Source organism: Eriocheir sinensis, chromosome 69 (genome assembly GCF_024679095.1).
Source record: "Eriocheir sinensis breed Jianghai 21 chromosome 69, ASM2467909v1, whole genome shotgun sequence".
In the NCBI taxonomy this organism is placed as follows: Eukaryota; Metazoa; Arthropoda; class Malacostraca; order Decapoda; family Varunidae; genus Eriocheir; species Eriocheir sinensis.
The window spans coordinates 2,115,971-2,138,128 of NC_066577.1; the positions used below are offsets into that span (position 1 = coordinate 2,115,971).

General features: G+C 48.9%; 1 protein-coding gene across 1 annotated transcript in view; it reads right to left on the reverse strand.

Annotated features, from left to right (window-relative positions):
• Positions 1-20,378, reverse strand: part of LOC126988317 (neurofibromin-like) — a 46,166-nt gene extending 25,788 nt beyond the window's left edge. Inside the window, exons 1-3 of the mRNA XM_050846373.1 lie at positions 19,850-20,378; positions 19,303-19,407; positions 5,574-5,669 (exon numbers count right to left, since the gene is read on the reverse strand). The gene's annotated coding sequence lies outside the window, so the exon portion shown is untranslated. The remainder of the gene's footprint in view (positions 1-5,573; positions 5,670-19,302; positions 19,408-19,849) is intronic.
• Positions 20,379-22,158: the final 1,780 nt, after the last annotated feature.

Here is a 22,158-nt window from a genome sequence, read left to right on the forward strand (position 1 = left end):
GGTTTCAGGGCTGTGTTGTGCTGTTTCTCGTGAGCAACATTTCAACAGAGCGTTGGTCAAGGAAGATAATTTGGCAGAGCACGTTTCAGACCTGGCCCTGTTTTCATCCGCGTGGTTCACCGACAAAATGTGGATGACCAAAGTACTCGTGAGGGACATGCAATGACAGTCTGGCAGGTGGAGTGGTTCCCGACACAGGGCCGGCGTGGCGGTGCCGTGACGTGGCCAGCGCACCGCCACGCACCGCAAACCACCTGTGCCGGATTGTTGCATTACGTGTCTCTTGTGAGTGCTCTCGTCACCCACACTGTTAGTGAACCATAGTGGTGAAATTACGGCAAGGTCTGAAACACTGCCAAAGTATCATCCCTGTGTGACGCTTTGTTAAAGTTATTCCCGAGTAAGATATAACCAGGTCAACCCACACCCCAGGTCAACTGGTAACCAGGTCAACCCACACCCCAGGTCAACTGGTAACCAGGTCAACCCACACCCCAGGTCAACTGGTAACCAGGTCAACCCACACCCCAGGTCAACTGGTAACCAGGTCAACCCACACCCCAGGTCAACTGGTAACCAGGTCAACCCACACCCCAGGTCAACTGGTAACCAGGTCAACCCACACCCCAGGTCAACTGGTAACCAGGTCAACCCACACCCCAGGTCAACTGGTACCCCTTGCATTGGTAATGCATTGTGGGGTTCGCCTTTCACTCTCAGGTCACAGGGCACCCTGGGGCACGGACGCTCCACTCAGTGCCTCACCCAAGCTGGTGTTCTGGCATATATTTCAGTGTTTCTGTACTCAGGAACCCTCAGGCCATCTTGTATAAAACACAAATGTGCTGATTTGCATCGACAACACACCAAACAAGCACACGAAAGACAAGCTTGTGTCAAACAGTTTAGTCAGATCACACTCCAAGGATTCTTGGCCTTTCAAACACCTATAATTCACCTCACTGCAAGCACTTAAACAAGACGTCTGGCTCTGCAGGTGCCTGCACATAAGGAATTTTGGTAATTTACTGCATGTAAATAACACACTGGGTAATATTCAAAATAGCCCGGCCTCACATTCAGCAATATTCACATTATTTCAAAGATTAACTCCTCCAAACCGCAAAAGTTTTCTTGGGTGATCCCCATAACGCAAGTCATCGAAAAATACACTTTGAAACTAAGAAAAAGTCCCACAAGGCACCCTGCTGTGAGAGCCCTTTCTTTCCAGGTTGTCACACTTGGCTGGAATTCCAGGATTCCCAAAAAATTCCAACTTTTACTGATGCGATGTACAGAAAAAAATATTGAAGAAAAGTTGCTCATTTTATCGCGATGGAGTCTAAAAATATAGTTTAGAATCTCTGACCGGGAAATTTACTGCCTACAGACAGCCCAAGTTGTGGAGACACTTGAAAAACTGTTTTTTGTAGTTTTTCATTCTGGAATGAATCTCACTGAATAAAATTGTACAAAATCATCCGTATAACTCAACTGTGAAATCAGATTATGATTTGGCTGGAATTCCATGATTCCCAAAAAATTCCAACTTCTGCTTCCCACTCCTGTGAACACCCCTGTGAACAAGATATTGGTTCATGTAGAACACCAGGCAAATCATGGAGGTGTCAAGACTACGCTCAGCACGCACACAGCGAGCAGAAACTAGAGGAAGACCGCCAAGACAGGTCGGCTGAGGGAACATCCTCGCTCTGCAGACGCCGTGATGTGCAGGCAGGAACTGTAGGCTGTTTTTGGCACGGAGTCATCCAGGGGGCGAAAGAGGTGCCAGTTAGTCATTTAGCGTCGACATATAGGGGAGAGGGGTGATGATTCGGACACTCTGTAGAAAAATATTTTTAGAAAAAGTTTCAAAAGTAGTGTGTAATTTTGTTGATCTCAAAAAGTTCCTCCATCATCTGGCTCTTTAGGCTGCTAATATGACGCCCGTAGCTATTTCCAGTTTTCAGCTGTAGGTGATGAAAGACAAGTTTCTGAATCGTGCGAACCATCCCCTCCCGTGGTGACGGTTCGGCCAGGGGTGGGATGGTACGGACACTCATAATGCTCGCCATAATATTAATATAACTTAAGTTTGATTGGCTAGTAAACAAGAATATATTTACTACAAGACATTTGTAGAAGCACAAAAGTATCCTCTCAATATTCATAGGAAAAACAATAAAAGGAGAACTACTACAAGAAATATCTCAAAAATGTTGGTATTATGTCTTCCTTCTCTTCTCACAAGTGTAATATCTGAATATAAATCAACCAAATTAACCTTTTTATAACCGTTGCAACACCTACAGTGTCTAGATTGATTTATATTTAATAAAAATCATGAAAAAATCAACTCTCCGAATCATCACGACTATAAAAAACAACTGTGTGGTCACACTCCTTTTCCAGCACGAGAGCCTCGGTGGGTGATCCTGTTACATGGCAACACCTTCGCCGTGCATCGCTGCGTCACCGAAATGATCTACATTTCGCTACTTGCCGTGTTTTTGAAGCGAGAGCTTACGATACAACCTGAAAATATTACATACGAGATCCAAAAAAACATAAAATCGGACTTGCATCGAAAAGAACAGCTCTGAGGGCGTGGTTGTCCCGTGTGGGCCAAGGCAACAAAGTTTTGCACATTCACACAAAATCTCGCGGCACTCTCTCCCACACACTTTACAATAAATGCTGTGGCCGGAGCTCGTTGCTTACGTCAGTGAAAAAATATATGGCGCCATCGTTGTCGTTAAGGGAAGAAGTTACCTGGTTAGTTGACCAGGGGAGTGAGTTACCTGGTTAGTTGACCAGGGGAGTGAGTTACCTGGTTAGTTGACCAGGGGAATGAGTTACCTGGTTAGTTGACCAGGGGAGTGAGTTACCTGGTTAGTTGACCAGGGAGTGAGTTACCTGGTTACTTGACCAGGGAGTGAGTTACCTGGTTACTTGACCAGGGGAGTGAGTTACCTGGTTACTTGACCAGGGGAGTGAGTTACCTGGTTAGTTGACCAGGGGAGTGAGTTACCTGGTTAGTTGACCAGGGGAGTGAGTTACCTGGTTACTTGACCAGGGGAGTGAGTTACCTGGTTAGTTGACCAGGGGAGTGAGTTACCTGGTTAGTTGACCAGGGGAGTGAGTTACCTGGTTAGTTGACCAGGGGAGTGAGTTACCTGGTTAGTTGACCAGGGGAGTGAGTTACCTGGTTAGTTGACCAGGGGAGTGAGTTACCTGTTGACCAGGGAGTGAGTTACCTGGTTAGTTGACCACGGGAGTGAGTTCCCTGGTTAGTTGACCAGGGAGTGAGTTACCTGGTTAGTTGACCAGGGGAGTGAGTTACCTGGTTAGTTGACCAGGGGAGTGAGTTACCTGGTTAGTTGACCAGGGAGTGAGTTACCTGGTTAGTTGACCAAGGAGTGAGTTACCTGGTTAGTTGACCAAGGAGTGAGTTACCTGGTTACCTGGTTGACTGACCAGGGAGTGAGTTACCTGGTTAGCTGACCAGGGAGTGAGTTACCTGGTTAGTTGACCAGGGAGTGAGTTCCCGGGTTTGTTGACCTGGGATTGAGTTACCTGGTTAGTTGACCAGGGAGTGAGTTACCTGGTTAGTTGACCAGGGAGTGAGTTACCTGGTTAGTTGACCAGGGAGTGAGTTACCTGGTTAGTTGACCAGGGAGTGAGTTACCTGGTTAGTTGACCAGGGGAGTGAGTTACCTGGTTAGTTGACCAGGGGAGTGAGTTACCTGGTTAGTTGACCAGGGAGTGAGTTACCTGGTTAGTTGACCAGGGAATGAGTTACCTGGTTAGTTGACCAGGGGAGTGAGTTACCTGGTTAGTTGACCAGGGAGTGAGTTACCTGGTTAGTTGACCACGGGAGTGAGTTACCTGGTTAGTTGACCAGGGAATGAGTTACCTGGTTAGTTGACCAGGGGAATGAGTTAGCCTGGTTAGTTGACCAGGGAGTGAGTTACCTGGTTAGTTGACCAGGGAGTGAGTTACCTGGTTAGTTGACCAGGGAGTGAGTTACCTGGTTAGTTGACCAAGGAGTGAGTTACCTGGTTAGTTGACCAAGGAGTGAGTTACCTGGTTAGTTGACCAGGGGAGTGAGTTACCTGGTTAGTTGACCAGGGGAGTGAGTTAACCTGGTTAGTTGACCAGGGGAGTGAGTTACCTGGTTAGTTGACCAGGGGAGTGAGTTACCTGGTTAGTTGACCAGGGGAGAGAGTTAACCTGGTTAGTTGACCAGGGAATGAGTTACCTGGTTAGTTGACCAGGGGAGAGAGTTAACCTGGTTAGTTGACCAGGGGAGAGAGTTAACCTGGTTAGTTGACCAGGGGAGTGAGTTACCTGGTTAGTTGACCAGGGGAGTGAGTTAACCTGGTTAGTTGACCAGGGAATGAGTTACCTGGTTAGTTGACCAGGGGAGTGAGTTAACCTGGTTAGTTGACCAGGGGAGTGAGTTAACCTGGTTAGTTGACCAGGGAATGAGTTACCTGGTTAGTTGACCAGGGAATGAGTTACCTGGTTAGTTGACCAGGGAGTGAGTTACCTGGTTAGTTGACCAGGGGAGTGAGTTACCTGGTTAGTTGACCAGGGAATGAGTTACCTGGTTAGTTGACCAGGGGAGTGAGTTACCTGGTTAGTTGACCAGGGAGTGAGTTACCTGGTTAGTTGACCAGGGGAGTGAGTTACCTGGTTAGTTGACCAGGGAGTGAGTTACCTGGTTAGTTGACCAGGGGAGTGAGCTGATGGGTAGTGAGTTGACTTGGTTAGGGGTTGACCTGTAACCTGCACTTTGAAGCATTACTAACTTGTCATCATTGCTGGATAACTTATCAAGATATTCACAACATGTTGCATTCTGTTGCCTGCTGACAGCTGCCAATAAAGAAATATCTGTCCTGCTTTAAGAAAGTTTTACAGCAGAAATTACCTTTACAAACATGATCTACTGTTGAAGTGGAAGAAACTTAATGCCTGAGCCGTCACCACGGCTGCCCTGGACCCTGAATGGACGGTAAAGTTTGGGGCACAGGCTGTGGCTGTGCATGGCCCCAGTGCTCATCTCTGCCACAATGGTCCCTGAGCCATCACCACGGCTGCCCTGGACCCTGAATGGACGGTAAAGTTTGGGGCACAGGCTGTGGCTGTGCATGGCCCCAGTGCTCATCTCTGCCACAATGGTCCCTGAGCCTGTGGCGGGAAGAACCCGTCACCCCAGGACACATGGCCACTGGGACATAAGGGCTGCCACAGTTTAACTAACTAGGGGGTGCGTTGCTTCACTGCTCGCTGCCTCCACCCCAATGGACCTCCGAGCAGGCCTCCACATCTCCCCTTTCCATTCTAAGCCCCTCCGGCCTGTGTAGATATCGACAACGCCATATACCTGTACTGAGCGAGTCCACAACACCGTGGGCCAGGCCAGTCCCTGGAGTGCCTTCCTGGCAAGACCCACCATTGTTATGCCCTCATAAGCATCAAGATATAATTGTCAAAGTACAAATGTTATAAACGAGCCCTGAAGGAAAACTTGCTCATAAATAAAGGACAATTTTAAACGTGCTTACCCAAAGTGGAGTGCGACAAAGTGATCTCTGTGGCCAGTACCAGCTTGAGGTCACTCTAGGAGGACATGCTCCTTGTTGTCAGTGTCATCACCATCACTGCAATAGACACACTACAATTAGAAATGCTTAGATACCTGCCCTGCATCCATATCCACACTTGTCCAAAAGGCAAAACTCTTCACTCGTGGAACAATTTTTTGTTCAAAAACATTTCAGCATTGATGGTTGACTTTACGGCTGTTTGGGAGCAAGACTAAGTATGATCATGAAATTCACTGTTAGATCTTCATGAGAAAGGAAGCTGCAAATAACAAAAGCCATAATATACTGTGAACTAGTTTATTCCAAGTGTGGGAATGTTAGAGGACGACCTCCAGTGAAGTGGAGGGACAGGGTGCAGGAGTATGTGAGGGAGAGGGGGAAAGATCCTTGAGGAACTTTGAGCAGGCAAGGAGGGAGTGTCTGGATAGAGAGAGATGGAGACTTCTGCCGTGGCCATCCCCTGGTGGGAGCTCCTAGGAGCAGGCGTCAAAGATGAATGAATGAATGGAAAGAAAATCATGACCAAAACAATATTACAATGCCAGCATGGGCGCTAGCATCATTTCCAACACCCAGGGATTCCTGGGAGGCATTTTACACAAAGGGTAACTAAGTCAAGGAGTGACATGTTCGATAATTTCTGAGATTTGACGAAAATTAGTTATGTGTTTCTGAAATATGATTGTGATCTTGGCAACAGTCTCTCAGAGTTTCGTGGCAAACCCTGGCTTCTAAAGTGGCTTTTATTAGCAAAATAGATCAAAATGTTGCGACCGTAGGCGACCCTAATACAGGACTTTAAATGGCGCGCTCAGCTACGCCTCAAACTTTAAATGCCCTATATCTCAACACTGTTGTTTTGCCAATCAGAAGGACATAGCTCTGCTGTGCCTCAACCAATCTGAGGGATCTTCTTTGTCACAAAGAGGAAACCTTTCTCTATTTCTCATGTGGAGTGAAATAAATATATTTAGTCTCACACATTTTTCACCATTCCTTTCCCCTCAAACTCACAGTTTTCTAGAGTACTTGCAAGTAAAACATTATACGGAGAGATGCAGACTGGCAAGTGAAAAAGGAATCCACAACAAATGTTCTACAATAGTTACTCCTTCAAAAGAGACAGCGAGCAAACCCTTCTCAAAGGACGGCTCAGTGGCATCCTCAAGTAAAGCGATGCTTCAATTTTTGCGTACTTTTGCGTTACTATTAAAGGGATTTACGTGTTTTACTCAGGCAGCGCAGGAAGGATGCTTCATTACAAAAGGATTGTTGCATAAATGAACCAAAGCATGGACTGAATTTTGATGTTCTCCCACAGGAGTAAGGCAGGCGACGCTCCCTTAACACTCCTGGAGTAAGGAATTAAAGACAAAAACACAAGTGACAGCAGCCTGACTGTTCAAAAGGGCAAAGGCATAAGTACGCACTGAACACTTCCTCAAGAGGTGCGCACTTGTGCGTAGGAAACACTGCACGGGTCTAGGAGCTCAGCACTCCGGAAAAGCCTACAGTTCCGAGGGATCCTCCAGCGAGCACTGACAAGGATGTGGCTGGTCTCCTTTGCCACACCGCCAGCACTGCTGTGTCAAGTCCAGCGCCAAGGCTCGCGCCTCTGCACCCAGGAACCAGAACCCTCAGCCTCCTGGACTTTGCAAAGTTGAGGAGAGAACTGTTCCTGTTTCTGGTGCCAGAGGACCAACACACGACTCACAGTCCTCCTCAGGCACCGTCCATCAGCCAGCCCCAAAGAGAGCACCAACAGCTGGGTGAGCTGCGCCCTCAGTGCCCGGGCAGGTGTCCAAACCCGGGCTTGCAGACTCCCAGCCAGGCACACTGACCACTGCACCACGGACCAACCCCTCACAAGACAGGCTGACAGTTGTATGCACCTTTGGGGCAGGGAGGGAGGGAGGGAGGGAGGGTTGCTTCTCACAAGACAGGCTGACAGATGTATGCACCGATCGGGCAGGGAGGGAGGGAGAGAGGAGTGTTGCCCCTCACAAGACAGGCTTACAGTTGTAAGCACCTTTGGGGCAGGGAGGGATGGAGGAGTGTTGCCCTCACAAGACAGGCTGACAGTTGTATGCACCTTTGGGGCAGGGAGGGAGGCAGAGAGGGAGTGTTGCCCCTCACAAGACAGGCTGACAGTTGTCAGCACCTTTGGGGCAGGGAGGGAGGGAGGGAGTGTTGCCCCTCACAAGACAGGCTGACAGTTGTATGCACCTTTGGGGCAGGGAGGGAGGGAGGCAGAGAGGGAGTGTTGCCCCTCACAAGACAGGCTGACAGTTGTATGCACCTTTGGGGCAGGGAGGGAGGGAGGCAGAGAGGGAGTGTTGCCCCTCACAAGACAGGCTGACAGTTGTCAGCACCTTTGGGGCAGGCAGGGAGGGAGGGGGGAGTGTTGCCCCTCACAAGACAGGCTGACAGTTGTCAGCACCTTTGGGGCAGGCAGGGAGGAGGGGAGGGAGGGAGTGTTGCCCTCACAAGACAGGCTGACAGTTGTCAGCACCTTTGGGGCAGGGAGGGAGGGAGGGAGGAGTGTTGCCCTCACAAGACAGGCTGACAGTTGTATGCACCTTTGGGGCAGGGAGGGAGGGAGGGAGGGAATGTTGCCCCCCACAAGACAGGCTGACAGTTGTATGCACCTTTGGGGCAGGCAGGGAGGGAGGGAGGGAGGGAGTGTTGCCCCCCACAAGACAGGCTGACAGTTGTCAGCACCTCTGGGGCAAGGAGGGAGGGAGGGAGTGTTGCCCCTCACAAGACAGGCTGACAGTTGTATGCACCTTTGGGGCAGGGAGGGAGGGAGAGAGTGTTGCCCCTCACAAGACAGGCTGACAGTTGTATGCACCTTTGGGGCAGGGAGGGAGGGAGGAGTGTTGCCCTCACAAGACAGGCTGACAGTTGTATGCACCTTTGGGGCAGGGAGGGAGGGAGGAGTGTTGCCCCCACAAGACAGGCTGACAGTTGTATGCACCTTTGGGGCAGGGAGGGAGGGAGGGAGGGAGGGAGTGTTGCCCCCCACAAGACAGGCTGACAGTTGTATGCACCTTTGGGGCAGGGAGGGAGGGAGTGTTCCCCCCACAAGACAGGCTGACAGTTGTATGCACCGTTGGGGCAGGCAGGGAGGGAGGGAGGGAGGAGGTGTTCCCCCCACAAGACAGGCTGACAGTTGTATGCACCTTTGGGGCAGGCAGGGAGGGAGGTAGGGAGGGAGAGTGTTGCCCCCACAAGACAGGCTGACAGTTGTATGCACCTTTGGGGCAGGCAGGTAGGGAGGGAGGGAGGGAGGGAGTGTTGCCCCTCACAAGACAGGCTGACAGTTGTATGCATCTTTGGGGCAGGCAGGGAGGGAGGGAGGGAGGGAGTGAGTGTTGCCCCCCACAAGACAGGCTGACAGTTGTATGCACCTTTGGGGCAGGCAGGGAGGGAGGGAGGAGGGAGTGTTGCCCCTCACAAGACAGGCTGACAGTTGTATGCACCTTTGGGGCAGCCAGGGAGGGAGGGAGGGAGGGAGTGTTGCCCCCCACAAGACAGGCTGACAGTTGTATGCACCTTTGGGGCAGGCAGGGAGGGAGGAAGGGAGGGAGTAAGTGTTGCCCCTCACAAGACAGGCTGACAGTTGTATGCATCTTTGGGGCAGGCAGGGAGGGAGGGAGGGGAGTGTTGCCCCTCACAAGACAGGCTGACAGTTGTATGCACCTTTGGGGCAGGCAGGGAGAGGGAGGGAGGGAGTGTTGCCCCCCACAAGACAGGCTGACAGTTGTATGCACCTTTGGGGCAGGCAGGGAGGGAGGAAGGGAGGGAGGGAGTGTTGCCCCTCACAAGACAGGCTGACAGTTGTATGCACCTTTGGGGCAGGGAGGGAGGGAGTCAGGGAGGGAGTGTTGCCCCACACAAGACAGGCTGACCGTTGTATGCACCTTTGGGGCAGGGAGGGAGGAGGGAGGAGGGAGTGTTGCCCTCACAAGACAGGCTGACAGTTGTATGCACCTTTGGGGCAGGGAGGGAGGGAGGGAGGGAGGGAGGGAGTGTTGCCCCCCACAAGACAGGCTGACAGTTGTATGCACCTTTGGGGCAGGGAGGGAGGGAGGGAGGGAGTGTTGCCCCCACAAGACAGGCTGACAGTTGTATGCACCTTTGGGGCAGGGAGGGAGGGAGGGAGGGAGGAGGGAGTGTTGCCCCTCACAAGACAGGCTGACAGTTGTATGCAACTTTGGGGAGGGAGGGAGGGAGGGAGTGTTGCCCCTCACAAGACAGGCTGACAGTTGTATGCACCTTTGGGGCAGGGAGGGAGGGAGGGAGGGAGGAGTGTTGCCCTCACAAGACAGGCTGACAGTTGTATGCACCTTTGGGGCAGGGAGGGAGGAGGGAGGGAGTGTTGCCCCTCACAAGACAGGCTGACAGTTGTATGCACCTTTGGGGCAGGGAGGGAGGGAGTGAGGAGTGTTGCCCCCCACAAGACAGGCTGACAGTTGTATGCACCTTTGGGGCAGGGAGGGAGGGAGGGAGTGTTGCCCCTCACAAGACAGGCTGACAGTTGTATGCACCTTTGGGGCAGGGAGGGAGGGAGGGAGGGAGTGTTGCCCCCCACAAGACAGGCTGACAGTTGTCAGCACCTTTGGGGCAGGGAGGGAGGGAGGGAGGGAGTGTTGCCCCTCACAAGACAGGCTGACAGTTGTCAGCACCCTTGGGGCAGGGAGGGAGGGAGGGAGGGAGTGTTGCCTCTCACAAGACTGGCTGACAGTCGTCAGCACCTTTGGGGCAGGCAGGGAGGGAGGGAGGGAGTGTTGCCCCTCACAAGACTGGCTGACAGTCGTCAGCACTTTTGGGGCAGGGAGGGAGGGAGGGGGGAGTGCCGCTCTGAGGGCCAGCCGTCGGGGCGGGGGGCTGGCTGACACAGTCCTCTGCAACATGTACGCTGTCATGAGTCACCAGGCTTTGCCCCGGAGGCCACACACAGACAGCCACACTACTGTGAAAACAAACAATACCACATGATAAAGAAAGTCCTCCTCAGGACAATGGTTTGTCTTCACAGCAGCTTAATAACTCTGTGAAAAATTGTCATGGAATAAAGAGCGGCCTCAACCTTCACAGCCCGGCTTTGACTTCAGCTTCCATTACTTCCTCTATTTTTAGTGAGTCTGAGTGTTTTGAGACAGCCATGATCTGCAGCCCTTCTACTGTTCAGTGATGCGGAGAGCAAGCATGTGTTACGCGGCGTGAGTGTGCCACGAAGCATGGAAGCAACACTAGTAGTGTGGAGAGTCTGTTTCCCCAGTGTGTGGGGGAGGCTGCCTCAGGCCCTGGCCAATCAGCGGCAAGCTTACAACAGTAGCCGAGGAGACAGCTGGTGCTACAAGTATGTAGCACCAGACAGCGGACCAGGTGGAGAGGTGGAGCTAGAACCCTTACTGGGGCAGGGTGGAGCACACTAACACCAGACAGCAGACCAGGTGGAGAGGTGGAGCTAGAACCCTTACTGGGGCAGGGTGGAGCACACTAGCACCAGACAGAGGAACAGGTGGAGAGGTGGAGCTAGAACCCTTACTGGGGCAGGGTGGAGCACACTAACACCAGACAGCGGACCAGGTGGAGAGGTGGAGCTAGAACCCTTACTGGGGCAGGGTGGGGCACACTAACACCAGACAGAGGACCAGGTGGAGAGGTGGAGCTAGAACCCTTACTGGGGCAGGGTGGAGCACACTAACACCAGACAGAGGACTAGGTGGAGAGGTGGAGCTAGAACCTTTGCCGGGCAGGGTGGAGCACACTAACACCAGACAGAGGACCAGGTGGAGAGGTGGAGCTAGAACCCTTACTGGGGCAGGGTGGAGCACACTAACACCATACAGAGGACCAGGTGGAGATGTGGAGCTAGAACCCTTACTGGGGCAGGGTGGAGCACACTAACACCAGACAGAGGACCAGGTGGAGATGTGGAGCTAGAACCCTTACTGGGGCAGGGTGGAGCACACTAACACCAGACAGAGGACCAGGTGGAGAGGTGGAGCTAGAACCCTTACTGGGGCAGGGTGGAGCACACTAACACCATACAGAGGACCAGGTGGAGATGTGGAGCTAGAACCTTTGCCGGGCAGGGTGGAGCACACTAACACCAGACAGAGGACCAGGTGGAGAGGTGGAGCTAGAACCCTTACTGGGGCAGGGTGGAGCACACTAACACCAGACAGAGGACCAGGTGGAGAGGTGGAGCTAGAACCTTTGCCGGGCAGGGTGGAGGGAATACCAGAGTTGTGTATTTCAGTATGAATACTTCAACTTCCGACGAATACAAAAACACATTCGAACACACTGAAATGATTTTAATTCCAATACAAATACGAATCCTTCTTGAAAGCATTTGTAACGGTCCAAATGTGCACTCTTCTCTATCATCACAATCATCACCGTTGTTTTCGTTCATCATCATCACCATCATTTCCTCATTGTAACGGTCCAAATGTGTAACGAGTGAGTGGGTGTGGAATGCAAGTGAGTGATTATATATTACAACAAACAAGCAAGTCAGCGGATGTGTGGACGGGTGCACGAGAGTGTGTGATAAGTAGAGATTGTTGGCGTGAATGAGGGTGTGAATGGATGAAAGACTGTTCTGAAATCCCTCATCTCCAGTCTCGAGCCCTAGAGTGATTATTAGTTAGCCAGCGATAGATTATCTGGTTGTAATGCCGAGGTCAGGGAGTACACCGGGGAAGTTGAGTGCGCAAATAAGAGCAAGTCACGTGAAGAAGGGGGAGGAGCTTAGCAAGAAGACCAGGCGAGCAGGCAAGGGCAGGGCAGGGCTCCCACTTTTGGGGATTTTGTTCCCAGATTGGGACTTTTTCATGCATTTAGTGATAATCTGGGGATTTTGGCTTTTTGGGGATTTTCTGGGGAATTCTGGTCGCCTTTAGTGACAATTTAGGGATTTCCAGCTGGAGAGAAAGACTGAACCCAAAAAAACATAAGTAGTGAGTTGAAATACAGAAATCTGCATAGTTATTGGGTGCATGATGTCACTACCTTGTGCAAATATTCCAGTTGAAAGACTTTTTAGCACACAAAGCAATTAAGAATGATCACAGAAACTCACTGAAAAGGGAAAGCATTGTGGGACTACTCCATGGAAAACTAGGTATGGCTTCAACTGGGTTAACAGCTAATAAACTAAGTGTACATCATCACCCAATTAAGATTGTTAAAGCTTATGCAAAATGTCAAAAGCAATGCAACAGACACTAAAGCGCATGAAATCATTGCAAGCACTAAAATCATAATAATGCTTATGAAGTGTAAAATAAATAATAAGCAACATATACTTTTTGTATGAGTTTTTTTTTACTGTATTTTTCAACAGTGCAAGTTTTGCTGGAAAAAGCAAAATAAGAACTCTCAAGCGTTTTTTTTATATTGTGTTGACTGAAGAAATGTCAGACTGCAATATCTCAGGATTCTCAGTTATTTATTGATTTTAGTTTAGTCTATTAATATTTTTTTATAGAAGATAGAACGTGATGGAAAGCACTCTAGTCTATCTCAGCTGCTGCGGAATCTCTTTTTTTCATTTTATCCTTCTGTTAAGAATATGATAGAACTTTACTTATGCCAATAATATATTCTGTATACCAAAGTGTAAAGTACACAAGTAACACCTACATTTTGTATGAAAGTGTTTTCTTAAATTACTGTATTTGTTAATAGTGCAATTTATGCTAGAAAAGCAAGAATATGAACTTCCAGTGTATTTTTTCGTATTTTGTTGACAGGAAATGTCAACAGCTAATGCTCAGGATATTCAGTTATTTATTGATTTTGGTTTAGTCTTTGTTTATATGTTATACTGCTTGATGAAAATCACTCGTCTATCTCAGCTGCTAAGGGATCTCATTCATTTACTTCATTTTAGCATTTTATTAAGAACATGATGAAAATTTAATCATCACAAGAAAACTCAAACATTGTGTTACAAGTTCTTTTTGTTTCGAGAGAAATCATTGTCAAAAGGGAAAGAAAAGTGTATTATCTGTATAATGATCAAAAGCAGACTTCTGAAATACTTAAAAAGCAAATTTTTCCTATTTCGTTTTTTTTTTTTTTTTTTTGGGGGGGGGGGTACTGTAAGTACATGTCATTATTTGTAAACTAGGAAGTTTTTGTCCAATATAGGGATTTTTCAGCACGAGTCTTGGGAATTACTGATTTGCCTTTGTGGGAGCCCTGGGGCAGGGAGAAGCACGGGCCAGTGAGGAGACGAGCAGCACTACAGCAAGGAGGGCAGCCAGGGAGAAGACACAAACACTGAGATACAGGCAGACAGTGAGAGGCAGAGAGTGAGACTGACGAGCGGTGAAGGACGCACGTTGAGAGGTGGGCGTGACCGTCCATCACAGCCCTGTGCACACCACCGCAAGCACGGCAGAGGCGAGGCAAGGCACAGCAGAGCTCAGCAAGGCGAGGCGAAACAAAAGCACGGCAGAAGCAGCCTCTTCAACAATGCCATAAGCCAGCCTTGCCGTCATAACCACCTCCACGGCCTCTTCAGCCACGCCTCAGCTCGTAAACCACCCAACCACGGCCTCTTCAACCACGCCTCAGCTCGTAAACCACCCAACCACGGCCTCTTCAACCACGCCTCAGCTCGTAAACCACCCAACCACGGCCTCTTCAACCACGCCTCAGCTCGTAAACCACCCAACCACGGCCTCTTCAACCACGCCTCAGCTCGTAAACCACCCAACCACGGCCTCTTCAACCACGCCTCAGCTCGTAAACCACCCAACCACGGCCTCTTCAACCACGCCTCAGCTCGTAAACCACCCAACCACGGCCTCTTCAACCACGCCTCGTCAACAACGCTGCTCCAGTTACCGGCCCTGGCATTCCCCCCCCCCCGCTGGCGCCTCAATCGCCCCAGTGCCCTCCTCCATCCTGCACCAGTCAGCACTTCAACACAGATAAGCATCCAAATGTTCCCCAATCTCCCTGATAGTTAGTTAGGTTCAATAATATGCCGTTATGTATGTATTCATTTAAAATTGTCACTCCGCTAACCGCCCAGGGGCTGTAACTATATTTATACATAAGAAAAGTTATTAAGTTGCTGTAAGTGCTTTAATTTCAAGCCTGTCAACCTGCCATTTGGGCATTACTGAACACACACCCACACACGCACGTTATCACCACCTCCCCCTTAACTAAACATTGTCTCAGAGTGGTTCACACGGGAATCCACCCACCTTCCAGCATTACCGCGCTAAAACCCAGAACGAGTGTTCACTTGTCTTGAGGCTTGTCTCAACATCATTGACAACCGCTCGGAAATAGCCAGACGACCACCCGGCTACCACATTACCATCTAAACAGTGGCCGTCAGGAGGAATATAGCGTTGGCTTAAAAAAAAAGACGTTACACATTCATGAACTTTTCACTGAAAAATACCTTCTTGGTGTAACTGTGCACAGCACTCTTCTAAGGTTATGCAACAGTAACATGAGCCAGTGCTGCACAGTACTGTACAGGGGAGGGCAAGTCTGGGGCATCTTCAACACAAGATGGCCAGAAACTTATGGCATGAATTAAACAAGAGAGACCTCCATTTGTTAGATCATAAGTATCATTACTGAGGAAGCATATATGACTCTTCTGAGTCAAGACGTGTGGTAACTGTTCGGGGTTTTGTTAGGTTAGGTTAAGCAGAGAGAATTTTCAAACACATGATAGGCGGCAAATTATGGCATAAATTAACAAAGGATGAACTCATTATGCTATACAGAAAGTCTCATTACTGTGGAAGCATATATGTTTTTTCTGAGTCAAGACGTGTGATAACTGTTTGGGGTTTTGTTGGGTTGGTTAAGTTTAGGAAACTTTTAAGCACATGATATCCACAAAGCTATAGCATAAATCAACAAAGAAAGCCTTCACTTTGTTGTGTAGAAAGCCTCCTTAGTAAGGAAGCATAGATGAGTTTTTCTGAGTCAAGATGTACAGTATAACTTTTGTGGTTTTGCTAGGTCAGATCAAGTTTATGGCAACTTTAAACACATGACAGCCAACAACTTGTAGCATAAATCACAAGGAAAGACCTCACCTTGTTATATTGAAAGTCTTATGAAGGAAGCATATATGATTTTTCTGAGGACAGACATATAATAACTGTTCAAAGTTTTGTTAGGTTAGGTTAGGTTTAGGGCATCTTAGAGCACATGATGGGCTTATGGCATAGAGTAACACAGAATGACCTCACTCACTCAAATAATCACGTCTCATTCGTAAGGAAGCATATATGATTTTTCAGAGTAACTTTGTGGTAACAGTTTGTGGTTTTGTCAGGTTAGGTTATTGTTAGGGCATCTTCTAACACATGAGCTAGAAAACTATGGTATAAATCAACAAGGAATGACCTCACTTTGTTGTATAGAAAGTCTCATTAGTAAGGAAGCATAGATGAATTTTCTTAGTCAAGACCTGTAGTAACTGTTTGGGGTTTGTTAGGTTAAGTTTAGGGTACCTTCAAACACATGATAGCCAGCACCTTATGGTATAAATCAACAAAGAAGGCCTTCACTTTGATGCATAGAAAGTCTCATTAGTAGGGACTCAATGGACAGTATGAAGATGCTGGTTAACTCTTGCATAAGGGACAGCACAGGGACGAAGGAATGAAGATGCTGGTTACCTCTTGCATAAGGGATTTGGACAGCACAGGGATGAAGGAATGAAGATGCTGGTTAACTCTTGCATAAGGGACAGCACAGGGATGAAGGAATGAAGATGCTGGTTAACTCTTGCATAAGGGACAGCACATGGATGAAGGAATGAAGATGCTGGTTAACTCTTGCATAAGGGACAGCACAGGGATGGAGGAATGAAGATGCTGGTTACCTCTTGCATAAGGGACAGCACAGGGATGAAGGAATGAAGATGCTGGTTAACTCTTGCATAAGGGACAGCACAGGGATGAAGGAATGAAGATGCTGGTTAACTCTTGCATAAGGGACAGCACAGGGATGAAGGAATGAAGATGCTGGTTAACTCTTGCATAAGGGACAGCACAGGGATGAAGGAATGAAGATGCTGGTTAACTCTTGCATAAGGGATTTGGACAGCACAGGGATGAAGGAATGAAGATGCTGGTTAACTCTTGCATAAGGGACAGCACAGGGATGAAGGAATGAAGATGCTGGTTAACCCTAGAACAGTATCGCTGGGCCCGGGCAGACCCAAGCTGTCTCTACTTTTTGATATTCAAGCTCTTTTATCAAAATGGTAGCCATATGCGAGTTGTGGGTCTGGTTGAAGCCATTTGACACTCAGAGCTTGATGAAGGGATATGCCATCTTCACCGTGCACGCTCCTGACAGAAGGTAGGAGGTAGTGTGGGTCCGGTCGGACCCACAGATTCCAACCATGTGATTCTTACTCATGACACTCCATTCAGAAAAAGTCATTATTATAGTACATGGAAATATGAGACGTAGAGGCACTAATTCAAGTTTGTGTGTTTAGTAGGCTATTAGTCTTTCTTCAAAGTGTTGTTATCATCTACATATCTGTAAGTATTATATTTTGTTTAGTTTTAGACAGAGAGGGAAATGTCGAGAAAAAACGATAACGTGTCACACTGTACTGAGCAAAAAGCCATCGCACAGATCTTAGCAGAGGACACCATCAGTTTATGTGATGATGTCACTATCAAACAATTTATTGTGAAAGTGAAGATACTGCCAGCCAAGCTGAGATCACATCCATAGTGCCCACACCTGCCAGATGCCCTGCTGATAAGGCCCCTGCTGACTGCCGTGGCAATGTGCCAAAAGTTGTAGTTGGCATCGACGCACCATGAATGTTACTGTGACACCACAGGAACACCCCAAGACTCACTACAGGAAAAGATAACACATCACCTGTTGCCGGCCCTTTAGGCTTCTCCACGGCACCTCGCCATTCCAAACGCAAATTGATCTTTATAATGAAGCATTTTCTTCATGAATATAGATATTCTCTCAAAATACAAACTATTATGCAAATATACGTGTTACATGTATGCATGTGACTTTATAAATATAGAATGACCTAAATTAGAGGTAGAATACTTGGCCACATTCATTTGTTCCAGGCACGTCACTTTTTCTGATGCATAAGGACTTGCCATTGTTCTTCATGAAGGCCATCCAGCCAAGAAAGAGGAATTTTACTTACAATTTATTTTCCTGTCATATGCGTTACCTATTATTTTTTTTAATTTTTTTATTAATTTACTCACAAAAAATAGGTGTAGAGATAAACTTTAATTTAAATACTGTGATTGTATTCAGGAATGTCTAATTTTAGAGATTTGTAGCTTTGGAGGTCAAGAAATACGATTTTGTATTTTTTCAATATATTCTACAGTGGGGACCCACGTTACTCTCTGTGTTAGTCAAATTAAGCGTTACAGTTCTACAGTTAACTCTGGCATAAGGGATTTGGACAGCACAGGGATGAAGGAATGAAGATGCTGCTCAACTTTTGCATAAGGGATTTGGACAGCACAGGGATGAAGGAATGAAGATGCTGCTCAACTTTTGCATAAGGGATTTGGACACCACAGGGATGAAGGAATGAAGATCATGGTTAACTCTTGCATAAACCCCCTAAACCTATCAACAGTGGTGTTCCACAGGGCTCTGTCCTATCACCCACTCTCTTCCTGTTATTCATCAATGATCTTCTTTCCATAACAAACTGTCCTGTCCACTCATACGCTGATGACTCAACTCTGCATTATTCAACTTCTTTCAACAGAAGACCATCACAACAGGTAGTACATGACTCCAGACTGGAGGCTGCAGAACGCTTAACCTCAGACCTTGCTATCATATCCGATTGGGGCAGAAGGAACCTTGTGTCCTTCAATGCCTCAAAAACTCAATTTCTCCACCTATCAACTCGACACAATCTTCCAAACACCTATCCCCTATTCTTCGACAACACTCAGCTGTCACCTTCTTCAACACTAAACATCCTCGGTCTATCCTTAACTCAAAATCTTCACTGGAAACTTCACATCTCCTCTCTCACTAATTCAGCTTCCTCGAGGTTGGGCATTCTGTATCTTCTCCGCCAGGGATGAAGGAATGAAGATGCTGGTTAACTCTTGCATAAGGGATTTGGACAGCACAAGGATGAAGGAATGAAGATGCTGGTTAACTCTTGCATAAGGGATTTGGACAGCACAGAGATGAAGGAATGAAGATGCTTGTTAACTGTTGCATAAAGGATTTGGACAGCACAGAAATGAAGGAATGAAGATGCTGATTAACTCTTGCATAAGGGATTTGGACAGCACAGGGATGAAAGAATGAAGATGCTGGTTAACTCTTGCATAAGGGATTTGGACAGCACAGGGATGAAGGAATGAAGATACTGGTTAACTCTTGCATAAGAGATTTGGACAGCACAGGGATGAAGGAATGAAGATGCTGCTTAACTCTTGCATAAGGGATTTGGACAGCACAGGGATGAAGGAATGAAGATGCTGGTTAACTCTGGCATAAGGGATTTGGACAGCACAGGGAGGAAGGAATGAAGATGCTGGTTAACTCTTGCATAAAGGATTTGGACAGCACAGGGATGAAGAAGCTGGTTAACTCTTGCATAAGGGATTTGGACAGCACAGGGCCCAAGACCCACACCCACCTTGAGTCCCGTGCGTCGCCCCGCGGGGGAGGGGGTCCCTGGGGCTCCCGGAAGTGGTGTTCACCCCGCTGGTCCAGGAAATGGGTGCACGGGTCACGGGCAAACCTGGGAAAGGAAGATCTGTTAGAGTTGTTTGTGGAAATAAGGGAAAATATAAACCAATGGAAGAAAGATGAAAGCAAAACACAAGTAAATTTCTCTTCTCTGTTCCTCAGTGAGTTTTTGGCAAAGACCTGAAGAAACGTGTCTGTCTGGTGTGCTCCTTGGTGTGGAGGACAACTCTGTGGAAGGAGGACAAGAAATGTGTGTGTCTGGTGTGCTCCTTGCTGTGGAGGACAACTCTGTGGAAGGAGGACAAGAAATGTGTGTGTCTGGTGTGCTCCTTGCTGCGGAGGACAACTCTGTGGAAGGAGGATCAAAAATAAGTGTTTCAATTCCATTAAATTTAATGTTATTGAACTGTGTCCACTGATGAATTATCTTCACAATACCTTGGAATTGCACAAAACATTTATTTCAATAGTTAAATCCTAGTGTGTGTACTCACCCGGCCACTGGCCACCAATACAAGGCTTGACAAACACCACTGGAGTGTTCCTGGTGTGCACGCCTTGCCCAGCTACATATTCTGCCTTCCTTTCCCTCGGGGCAGCAAACCTAACAAGCTCCGTCCATCACAGCTCCCAGGCCGGCAGTCTGCACCAGTGGTCTCTGCTGGGCCGGGTTTCTTGTGGAGCGCAGGGAGACGTGACAAACCTTCACACAGCGTCTCCTTGATAATCCTGGTGATGGTCTGTTGTGGCTGCCCCAGTCACCGCTGCTGCACTGTGCCGGGGCAAGGTGACAGAGTTGTCACCACTCTGGCTCGGGGCAGACAGCACTGTTCACTGTGGTGCTGCTTGTTGGCTGCTGCACTGTGCCGGGGCAAGGTGACAGAGTTGTCACCACTCTGGCTCAGGGCAGACGGCACTGTTCACTGTGGTGCAGCTTGTTGGCTGCTGCACTGTGCTGGGGCAAGGTGACAGAGTTGTCACCACTCTGGCTCGGGGCAGACGGCACTGTTCACTGTGGTGCTGCTTGTTGGCTGCTGCACTGTGCCAGGGCAAGGTGACAGAGTTGTCACCACTCTGGCTCGGGGCAGACGGCACTGTTCACTGTGGTGCTACTTGTTGGCTGCTGCACTGTGCCGGGGCAAGGCGACAGAGTTGTCACCACTCTGGCTCGGGACAGACGGCACTGTTCACTGTGGTGCGGCTTGTTGGTGCATCTCTCAGCAGTCAGCCACAACATGGTGCCAGTCCTCTCCAGGTGGTGTTGATGACTGGTTCCCCGTCACTGAGGTCCCACAGCAGCACAACACGGCGCCTCAGAAGTGGGTCTTCATGTGCCGGGCAATGTCCCCTTCATCTTGAAGTGCTTCCCACACGTCACACTTGAACTCTCTCAGGCCAGAGTGTCTGAAGGAGTGACGCTTCAGGGTTTGCTTCTCTCTGAACCTTTCTCCACATTCCAGACACTCATGAGGCCTTTCACCAGTGTGTGTGTAAGTGTGTACCTCGAGATGGCTCTTCCTGATGAATGTGTCACCACAAACCTCACACTCATGAGGCCTTTTGCCAGTGTGTGTAAGGGTGTGTGTGTTGAGGTGACCCTTCCTACTGAACCTTTTGCCACACTCTTGGCATTCATGAGGTCTTTCACCAGTGTGTGTAAGGGTGTGTCTGTTGAGGTCACTCTGGTATCTGAACCTTTTGCCACAGTCTTGGCATTCAAGGGCTCCTTCAGCAGAGTGTGTGGGTGTATTTGCTGAGGTCATCCTTCCCAGGAGTCTTTCCCCACGCTGGCCACTCATGGTTTCCCTCACCAGTGTGTGCAAGGCTGTGTCTGCTGAACTTGCTCCCAGTCTCAAATCTTGTCACACTCAAACTTTCCCTTTCCTTTGTGGCCGAAGGTGCCAGCAGCAAGGTGGTGGTGGTGGTGGTGATATAGTTGCTGTTGTTGTTGTCAGTGGCGGTGGTGGTGGTGGTGATATAGTTGCTGTTGTTGTTGTCAGTGGTGGTGGTGGTGGTGGTGATATAGTTGCTGTTGTTGTTGTCAGTGGTGGTGGTGGTGGTGGTGATATAGTTGCTGTTGTTGTTGTCAGTGGTGGTGGTGGTGGTGGTGATATAGTTGCTGTTGTTGTTGTCAGTGGTGGTGGTGGTGGTGGTGATATAGTTGCTGTTGTTGTTGTCAGTGGTGGTGGTGGTGGTGGTGGTGATATAGTTGCTGTTGTTGTTGTCAGGGGTGGTGGTGGTGGTGGTGATATAGTTGCTGTTGTTGTTGTCAGTGGTGGTGGTGGTGGTGGTGATATAGTTGCTGTTGTTGTTGTCAGTGGTGGTGGTGGTGGTGGTGGTGATATAGTTGCTGTTGTTGTTGTCAGTGGTGGTGGTGGTGGTGGTGATATAGTTGCTGTTGTTGTTGTCAGTGGTGGTGGTGGTGATATAGTTGCTGTTGTTGTTGTCAGTGGTGGTGGTGGTGGTGGTGATATAGTTGCTGTTGTTGGTGGTGGTTATGCTGTTGTTGTTGTTGCCGTTGTTGTTGGTGGTGGTGGTTGTGTTCTTCTGGTCCTCACAGCAGTGGCAGTGTTCCTGCTGGTCCCGCCACTCAGGCTGCTGCCCGGCCTTGCAGCCTCCCCTGCCCACCACTCCTGGGGTGAGGGTCTTGCAGGAACCTCAGGGAAGCTGCAGCGGGCGGCAAGGTTCCCCCGACGCCACACTCAGGGACCAAGCGGCAGGCGAGGCGAGGGATGCACCAAGGGGTCCTGAGGTCAGCGGCAGCGTGGACGCAGTGAGCGCTGAGCACAGCGTCCGCCTCAGA